Source organism: Mesocricetus auratus, unplaced genomic scaffold, assembly GCF_017639785.1.
Source record: "Mesocricetus auratus isolate SY011 unplaced genomic scaffold, BCM_Maur_2.0 Super-Scaffold_100714, whole genome shotgun sequence".
Classification (NCBI taxonomy): domain Eukaryota; kingdom Metazoa; phylum Chordata; class Mammalia; order Rodentia; family Cricetidae; genus Mesocricetus; species Mesocricetus auratus.
The window spans coordinates 3,360,423-3,370,951 of record NW_024429270.1 but is presented as its reverse complement, the minus strand read 5'-3'; positions in this window follow the sequence as shown (position 1 = coordinate 3,370,951).

The window sequence follows — 10,529 nt, the reverse complement described above, 5'->3', positions numbered from 1 at the left end:
AACCGAGTCTCTCTCTCAATATCCTTCAACCTGCATGGAAGAAGCTACTAATTCTTCAGGACCCTCCTTCTCCTCTCCCTTTGGTAGAACATTTCCTCTTAAATTCCTTAAACACCCAGGTAAATATGGGCCAAAAAATAAGGACAGCTTGTGGAAACAATACAAAAGCAACTATGTTGCTCTTCACCATCCATGAAATCTCTTTACCAGTAAATTACTTTATATTCCTTATCACTCCTCCGAAGGCATGGAATACAGGGGTGTAACTAGTTAAAACATAAAAGAAGAGGAGGAGGAAGTGGAGAAGGAGGGGGGTAAAAAGGGAACAGAAGGGTGATGGTTACAGAAAAGACTTTGCAATGACTTCCTAGAGCAGACATTTTGCCAACTTCAATTACCTAAGATACACAGGTGTGGTAGACTATCACTCATGCACCCACTGAGGATTATATTCCTGCTTTGTAAAACCACTGTGTTTAGAGTCTGAGAATTTTAAAAAAAATTTTTGTAGCTAATTGCTTTGAATGGTGTTTTGTTTATACTGGTTGGTTGTTGGCTTGGTTTTGGGACAGAGTCTCACTCTGTAGTCAGGAAAGGACTTGAACTTAGTAAACCCCCTCCCTTAGTCTTGGGTCTAGTTATTTGTTACAACCTCATTACAGTGGTTCATGCTTCAGTCAAGCTCTTTTCTTTGTAATTTAGTATGTTTTCATTTTAGCCAACTTAAATTTTGAGCTTCAGTTACATACTGCCAAAATCTCTATAACTCATGCAGTCAAATTTCACAACCTGTAAGCAAAGCAAAAAAACACTTTGTAAGACAACTAGTGAAAATGAATGACTAAAGGGCATATCAAGGTTGGTTTAATACAAATATATTGAGGAGTTTTAAAAATATCGTTGGGCTCACATTTTGAGATTTCCAATTGTTTGTATGTCTTCATGAATAATGGAAATAGGAGGGAATGTAACTGTAGTAGAAAATCTGGGAAGAATTTGAAAAAAAAGTTAAGCTACTCTTCAAAGGGGTAAGTACTGTGGGAAAGTTATTATGATTCAGAATTGAAGATCCAGGGAGATTATAGGAGTCTTTTGAATTACTGATGAGAGAGTTCAATGAGACACATGAAATAAAGAAAGTACAACTGCCAAGTTAGGGTCACAAGGCTTTTCCTGATGATGGAGGTGACTGTGTAATGTCACCTGACCTGATGAGATGGGGACATAGGCTCTGATATTCTTTTTCATTCCATGAAAAGCAAGGCGATTTCTCAGCTGTTTTTTTGCTGTGATCATCTTGAACTCTATAAATGTGTAAAAGGCTCTGTTGCCCACTTGTTCATTAAACAGAAAGCTCCAGAGTTGATTATAGCACACAGCTATGGTCAGTCTCTCTTCATATGTGCAAATAATTACAGATACTGTATATACAGAGGAAAAGTAATCCAATAAGCATGGAGCTATCAATGTGTGTTGATGCAGTTAGCTAAATATCACTCTTGATTTCATGGGGCACGGTAACAAAAACAAAATAAGGTTCCTAATAATCAAATTCAATGTTGTGAAATTCTGTGGCATTGGTAAAATAATGATGAAGACTGATGAGATGGCTCAGAGGATAAAGGGACCTCCTGAGAGCCTGACTGCTTGACTTTGATTCCCACCACCTCACATGGTAGGAAGGAGACGACAGACTTCCACAAGCTGCATTCTCACTTCCATACCAATACTGCAGCATGTGAACATGTGGCTGTACACACACACACACACACACACACACACACACACACACACACACACACACGAACGCATGCATACACACATGCACACATGCATGGGCATGAGTGCATACACAATATAATGATTTCTTTTAAATCATGCTGTGGCAAGAAGCACTCTTTGCCCTACTCATAATCTTCATGTCATAACATTACAGGATGAAATAATTGTCCTTTTCTTGTGCTATTAGCTTTGTATTAAAATATTGGGGAATATAATGACAACATTCAAAATCTAAAAGCTGCATTTTATACCAATTTACTTCTCTGAAATTTTGAGTATCCAAAATGGCAGATAATGGAGTCCTAAACATCTAAAATCATGCTTAACTGTCATTGTACTCTACTGTTAATATCTTTATTTAGTGCATGGAGAAAAGTAGTTCAAGAAAAATCTTTAGTTGTTCAGAATATAAACAGTTAAACAAGACTTGGCATCTGGAGCACCACCTTTCAAGCATTCCATCTTCACTGGCTTCTACCAGGTAATTCCATATTATGAGCCATTACTGAATGTCAGTACTAAACCAGCTGAGATACTATTACTGCATTTGACTAAAGAGAAAGAAAGATGTATTACTTTTATGTCAAACTGCTCCATTTTAAAGTCTACTAAACTAAAATGAAAAGAAATGATCTTAAATGTTAAGAGCAGTTATGATAAAACATTTTGGGTCATTTCTTGTCTATTGCTGTAAATTCTTGCAATACACATATTCAGCACCAATTTTGACATTCCAAAGAAAACATAAATACCACAGACTACTAATTCTTGTCATGAGACACAGGAATGTGCGCTATATCGTGGCAGAAAACAACCTAGTGAAACGATATGGTTGAAATGATTAACAAATTGTATGAATGAAAGACCTCTCAGTATTAAAAGGGGGAAAGGAAATAATGTTAAGAAATTGTTTTAAAGTAAAAAGGGATAGGAAAAAATGATGATTTCAAAAAGTTCCCTAATTTTCTTTTCATAAAGAATTTACGAACTTCAACTATAAAGAAGTTAACAATTGGTAATATACAACAATAATTTATTGAAGCCAAGGAAATGTCTCAGTGAATAAAAGCTCTTGTTGTGAAGCATGAACAGAGTGCTAGTCCCCAACACAAATGTGAAATCTGGAAGAGCATGCCAGTTTTCTTGTACTCCTAATACTTTTGTAGCACAGATGCAGGGATCCCTGGAGCAACTTGGCTAATTATACTTGCTTAATCAGCAAACTATGAGTTCAAGTGGGAGAGTGTCCATCAATGCATAAAGAGGAGAAGGACAAAGAACATCTAACACCAATCTATCTTTCCAGCACAGACACATGCACACAACCCTCAAACAAGTGTCCACACACATACAAACTTGCCTAAATATAGGTATAAACACTGCATACATGTACACATACCTCATAATTAACTTAATGCATAGTTTGTCACTACAAGAAAGTCATCACTAAAAAAGCTTAATCCTCTAACTTCTACAAACAATATATGTGGTAGAATTTTTAAAAATCATCTTTAAAATCTGTAGCTCAGAGAAAATATTAAATAGAATGAAATACCAGAATATGGAACTGCTTGAACTTTTGGGCACTTATCAGTGTGCTTTCAAGCTTTGATGTCTGATCAGTGCAGAATTCATCACTACTGAACTCAAAGCTAGCCTCACCAACAGTAAGAGCATTATAGAATACCCTTCCTCATAGTAAGTTGCAATTCTGTACATGAGAAAACATAAATAGGCCCTTTCTTATGTGGTAAGAAAATACAAGCCATGCAAAGAATATTTTGTACAAGGATAAGAATGTGAAATAAAGAGCAGAGAGATTCTGAGATGCTTCCATGAAAGCTCAACATTCTCCCTGTTCATCTGTTCATATATAGCCAGGGATTGTCAGGAAACCTCACACCATCAACTTCATTTTAAATAGTCTCAACGACAACTGCCTCTGGAACTTTGCAAAGTAGTCATTTCTGTGTTTTTTTTTTAAAAGATGCTTAATTAATTAGATTATTACTTAGTTCAATTATTTATGAGTTAGTGAAGGATATTTTCAATTTCTAAACACAAAGAAATGTGCTACAGTCTCCAAGAGACCAGTTCAGACTAATGTAAGCAGAAAAGCTTTTAATTGCCATAGATGGAAAAATAAGGCATTCCATGATAAAAGTCAAATGTGAGCAATATCTGTCTACAAATATGGGCTTACAGAAGCTGCTGAAAGAGAAGCTCTAACGTCAAGAGGTTAACTAGAACCAAGAAAGCACAAGGAGTAAATAATAACAGACCATCAATTCAAAGACACACACACACACACCAACAGCAACAAAATAAAAATGAATCAAAACCCAATAGTCGTTGATATTGTATTAGTCAATATTTTTCTGTTTTGAAGAGACTCCATAACTACAGCAAGTCTTATAAAGGAAAACTTTTGACTGGGGCTGCTTACAATTTGAGGGTTTAAGTCTATTATCATCATGGCAGGAAGCATGGTGGCACACAAGCACACATGTTGATGGTGAAGTAGCTGAGAAATCTCCATCTGGATGGACAGGCAGCTGGAAGAGAGGAGAGACACTGGGTCTGAATTTGTTCCTTGAAATGTCAAAGCCCATTCCCAGTGACACACTTCCCCCCAAAACACCACACCTACTCCAACCAGGACAAACCTACTAATAGTGTCTTTCTCTAATGACCAAGCATTCAAATCTATGAGTCTATGGTGGCCATTCCTTTTCTAACCTCAACAGGTATATCTCAGCATCAGTAGTTTCAACTCACTAATAAAAAGACAAAGATTAGCAGAATGGACGAGAAAACAGGTTACATCCTTTTGTTGTTTCCAAGAAATACAATTTAACATGAAGAATAGACATCATCTCAGAATAAAGGGTTAGAAAAATATATTCTAAGGAAATTGACCTAAGAAAACTAGTGTAGCAATTTTAGTAACTAGCAAAATAGACTTCAAACTAAAGCTAATCCAAGGAGATAGGGAAGAAAACTGCATACACATCACTGGAAAATTCCAAAATGACATTTCAAATCTTAGCTTCTATGCCCCAAACATAAGGACACGCAAGTTCGTTAAAGAAGCATTACTATAGCTTAAATCACATATTGACCCTTATACACTGATAATGGGAGACTTCATTACCCTACTCTCACCAATAAACAGATTATCCAGACAAAAACTAAACAGAAATTCTGGAGCTAACTAGCCTTATAAACTAAATAGACCTAACAGACCTTTATAGAACATTTCACTCAAACACAAAAGCATATGTGTTCTTTGTGGAACCTCATGAATCTTTCTCCAAAATTGGCCTCATATTAGGACAGAAATCATGTCTCAAAAAATACAAGAAAATTGAAATGATACTCTATACCCTATCTGAATACCAAGGATTAAAGTTGAATATCAACAACTGAAACAACAGAACACATTCAATCTCATAGAAACTAAACTACTCACAACTGAATGAATATGAATCAAGACAGAAATTAAGAAAAAAATTAAAGAGTCTCTAAAATTCAATGAAAATGAAATACACAAAAATGCGCAAACTTATGGAACACAATGAAGTTAGTTCTAAGAGACAAGTTTATGCACTCAGTGGCTGAATAAAAAGAAAAAAGGAGAGTTCTCATACAACCAACTTAATAGCACACCTGAAAATAAAAAAGAAAAGAAAAGAAATCACACTCGGAGATGGTTAGATCAAAGACTTGGCTGATTTCGTTCTTTCTTTTTTCTTTTTCTTAAATATTTTTTAATTTAAATCAGAAACAATTTTGTTTTTCATATCAATCCCAGTTCTCTGTCCCTCCCATCCTCCCATTTCTCCCACCGACCCCCCCATCCCATCCTGCATCCACTGCCCAGGAAGAGTGAAGCCTTACTTGGAGCATATCAAAGTCTGTCACATCATTTTGAGGAGGTCCTAGACCCTCCCCCATGTATTTAGGATGAGAGAATATCCCTCCATGGGGGAATGGGCTCCCAAAGTTCATTCATGTACTAGGGATAAATACTGGTTCCACCACCATTGGCCCCATAGACTGTCCAGGCCTCCTAACTGTCACCCACGTTCAGGGTACCTGGTTCAGTCCTATGCTGGTTCTCCACATGTCAGGCTGGGGTCCATGAGCTCCCACTTGTTCAGGTCAGCTGTTTCTGTGGGTTTCCCCAGCATGGTCTTCACCCAAAGCTTTGCTCATCACTCATCCCTCTCTGTAACTGGATTCCAGGAGTTTGGCTCAGTGCTTTGCTGTGGATCTTTGCTTCTGTTTCAATCAGCTACTGGATGAAGGCTCATATTTGTCTTTCTGTGACTGGATTACCTCACTCAGAATGGTTTCTTTTAGTTCCATCCATTTGCCTGTGAATTTCAAGGTTTCATTCTTTTCCCCACTGAGTAGTATACATTGTGTAAATATGCCACATTTTCTTTATCCATTTATTGGTTAAGGAGCATCTAGGTTTCTTCCAGGTTCTAGTTATTAAAAATAATGCTGCTATGAACATAGCTGAACAGATGTCCTTGTAGTATGAATGTGCATCTTTTGTATATATGCCTAAGAATGGAATTGCTGAATCTTGAGATAGACTGATTCCTATTTTCCTGAGAAACATCCAAAAGGGACAACACTACTCCATTGCTGGTGGGTATGCAAACTTGAACAGTCATGACTGATTTCAAAAAATAGAAGCAAAGTAAACAATAAAAAAGGATCAATTAAACAAAGGCATTATGAGATGTTAAGGCTAGTGGTTGAAATTAGAAAAAAATATCCTAAATGAACTTTGCCAGTCTCAGAAAAACAAATAAGGCATGCATTCACTTATATGTGGATATTATCTATTAAGGAAATGATAATCGAATTACAATCCATAGAATCACAGACATTAGGTATAGTGTAAAGGACTAGCATGAACAGATAACTCTCCTTAGAAAAGGAAAATGGATAAAAGCATCTGGAACAGAAGGATCAAGTAGGAAGGAGGAGATAGGTAAACAGAAGGAACTCAGGAAAGAGCTAAAATTAAGTAGCTTTGAGGCATAGTATGAGAAACCTAATGCAGTAGAAACTTCCTAAATATATGCATATATGAAGGAGGTTTAAATGAAATCACCAAATAATGAGGAACAGAGTCCCAACTGAACATCTCTTGTCCCCAAACAAAGTTTCTATTGCTGGGACTGGATTATATCTAATTGAGTTATTGGCTAAAGCAGTCCCATGGGAGTCAAATAAAAACAAGCAAAACTACACAAAACAAAAGATAAAACAGGTTGTTCCCATGACAAAAGGTTACTCTCCAGAAACTGATCAAGGCTCCAATTGCTGAAGACACCTGCACAACTCATAAAGTATGGATTGAATGTACAAAACTCATGCTGGTGCCAGCATGGAGCCTTCACCCCTATGTTCTAGCATCTTTCATATAGAAAGGTACTATACATGATAACAAAACAGCATTGTAAACACCAAGTCAGCAACAATTCCTTTGATTACAATGCTATTGTGCTGCAGGATATGCTAGGCCAATGGTGGCACAACCAAGAACCAGACAGTAGGTAGACAAGGTACCTAGGGTAAATAAAACATAATACTACTGTCAAAATTCATGTGAAGTGACAGAGACTTCTGAGCAGACAGCTTTTCTTGCAAATGTTCACTGTGTAATGTATTATTGGTCAGGTTCAAGGCCTGGGGACTTATAGTATACTACCGATTCTGAACACTCATCAAAACTTCTCTCAGGTATCCTTCTCTTGCCCCTGAGTCATAGATATCCTTTGGCTGTGATTCTCATGGACCAGTCCCATGGACACAGACCCCAACTGTGGCAGTACCACTGACCCACACATGGCTCTTGGTAGCAGCTCAGGACCAACATTTGCCATGGCCCTGAGTGGCAAGCATCTTCAAACATCAGCCTGTTCCTCACCAACTTGACCACTTCAGACCTCTCTCCCTCCACAGAACATGAACCAGTCTGCCTCTCTCTCTCTCTCTCCCATACCACATCAAATATTTAACTATAATGGTACCCAACATCCATTGGCCAATGGTCGTCTTATTATCTCTTAGAAGCATGTTATTTTCTAATAGACAGAAAGGGTGGGGATCCAGATAGGAGGGCACATGGGAGGAACTGGGAGAAGTAGAGGGAGGAAAAATCATTGCTAGGATATATTATATAAGAAAAGACTCTTCTTTCAATAGAGGGAAAATATATTTTTGAAAGATAAAAAAGTTTGCTTTCATTTGTAAATTGCTTCTGGAAGGTGACCCACATCTTCAAAATTTGCAAACTATGCTGCATCATGAGGAAAACCTGTTTTTCTACATGAAGAGGTTTTGAATAACTCAGTGTTGTAAATTAAGTAATTACTTTAGAAAATAAAGGAACATTTTATAGTATATTCTGTCAAGAGATTGCCATAAAAAGAGTAAAATAATGATCAAAGTAATGTAAAATAATGATCCATGACTAGTATCCTTGATTATTTTAAATAAAATTCAGCACAATAAAATATTAATATTAATAACTAATAATTTAGCAACAATTAACATCATTATTTTTTAAATTAGAATTTTCCTTTATTCTGATTATTATCCAGTCATTCCCACTGGCTTTTATTAAATGACTTTTAAGAAATTTGCAATAATTTCTATGATGCTTTATTCACAAGTGATTAAAGATTTATGCCTAGTGAGATGATTTTCCAATTTTACTTTAGACCTCATAGCCACAGATAGGGAATACTAGCCCATGTGGTCTCAAAAGCAGCAGAATCAGAAATTTCTTCAAGGGTAGAAATACTGAAATAATCTCTTATAATTAAATGTTAATAAATCTAGACCAAAATTCCACAGCTATTCTAATATGTATTTGCACTCTTGGTTATGAAAGCTTGAAGGAAACAGATTTCAAAAGTAAAGATAAATTGTTTTAAATGTGAGTTCCTCAAAGTTAATTTTCTTTCCTGAGCTTCATGCCATGAGTTTTACCAGATGCACTTCACATTGTTGCAGGTGACACTGCTGCTTACTCCACTGGTTACTTGGGTGACAGCTGAGTTCTTAATGTTACATTATTTTTTTCTAGAAAATTACTCAGGTCAATTGCCATTAAAATGAAGATGATTTCCTATATTCAAAAAAATGGGAACAAAATTGTTGATACTCACTGTGTTATTTACTGAGTATTAATCATATGCCAAGTAATGCCAAGAACTCATCATAAAGCAATTTTTTACTTGTTGTCATCTGTTTCTATTTTTCCATCATTCCTTCTCTCATTTTGTTCCCTTCCTTTCTCCTTCCCCCAAGTAATAAGCATGTTAGCCTAGAGATATTATAACCAACAGCAAATGTTTTCTTATGACATTCTGCTTACAGCAGGTGAAACACAAGAGCAGAAAATAAGAATCAATAGATGCATTAAGCAGGTTATTTCTGAGAATGTGTATTGAGTCCTGGTGCATTACAAATTGTAGAATACATCAGTCATACATTCAGGGAAGGTATACATAAAAGTGTCATATATACAGAGAAACCCTGTCTCAAAAAACCAAAAAAAAGTGTCATGTATGTACGTATGTATGTATGTATGTATGTATGTATGTATGTATATTAGAGATAGCCTTTCTGAGAACATGTTTTGGGGTGCATCAAATATTTAAGGCAAAGGAAGGATTGAGGCATGTGTAGAAAGAAACTTACAGCAAAGAGGAAGAGCAGTACCCAGGTTTGGGCCCGACACACGAGTGGTGAAAGACAATCTTTCACAAAATCAGAAAGTTTGGAGCTACAGTTGGCAGACATACTGTAGTGTTGTCAAGACTATTGAACCAAGTTGCACTGTACTTCCAAATGGATAAGTAACCCAATAATTATTTAAACTGAGATTACAATAGTTACTCTTTTGCTAGTTTTAATGTTTTTGTTATAATGCTTCTAAAGATATGTTTGCATTTGTAAAATTCAGTCAGAAATGGTGTCTTATTTGAATTTCACAACAGACTTCAAACTATATGCAACCTGTGTACAAGAACGTGTGTCTCTGTCTGTCTCCCTCTCCTTCTTTGTGTGTGTGTGTGTGTGTGTGTGTTCTTTCTACTAGATCAAACTAATGCTTACCTTTGAGTTTCAATTCAAAATAAGAAAGTTCTGAAATTGTTTCAACTTAAAATTGTATCAGTTTAACAAATATATTTCTGTGTGTCCTTGTAATACTGACCCAAAACAAGAAGATCATTATTTAGAAAATTCTTATCACTATAGCTTGTGCAACCAATATAAATTATATGTAACAACTACCCCATTGGGATAAAATATATTGGAAGTCTTTCTTTTGCACATATTGTAATTCAAAAGAGAAAGCAGATTGCTTGGAACTTCATGTATTGATGTTTTAATGAGTAGACTGTTTTCTCTAGTGGAGCACATCCAATTAAAGACAGCATTCAGTCATTTGCTAAAGGGACAGTTTGCAGCTTCTAAATTATTCCACTTCTCCTTCACTATCTCCTTCATTCCCAGAAGCCAATTTGATGACTTGTTTGTTTTGCTATGGACCACTAAACATCTCACTGGGATACCTATACATGAACAGGAAGTCAAGAGTCTAACATATTTAGTATTTCCCTTGGTTATTCTTGACTCTTCTTACTTTTCATTAACCTTCTGTTTGGTTTCAATGATTTGAAATTCTTTTCAGGACTCAAAATTAGTGT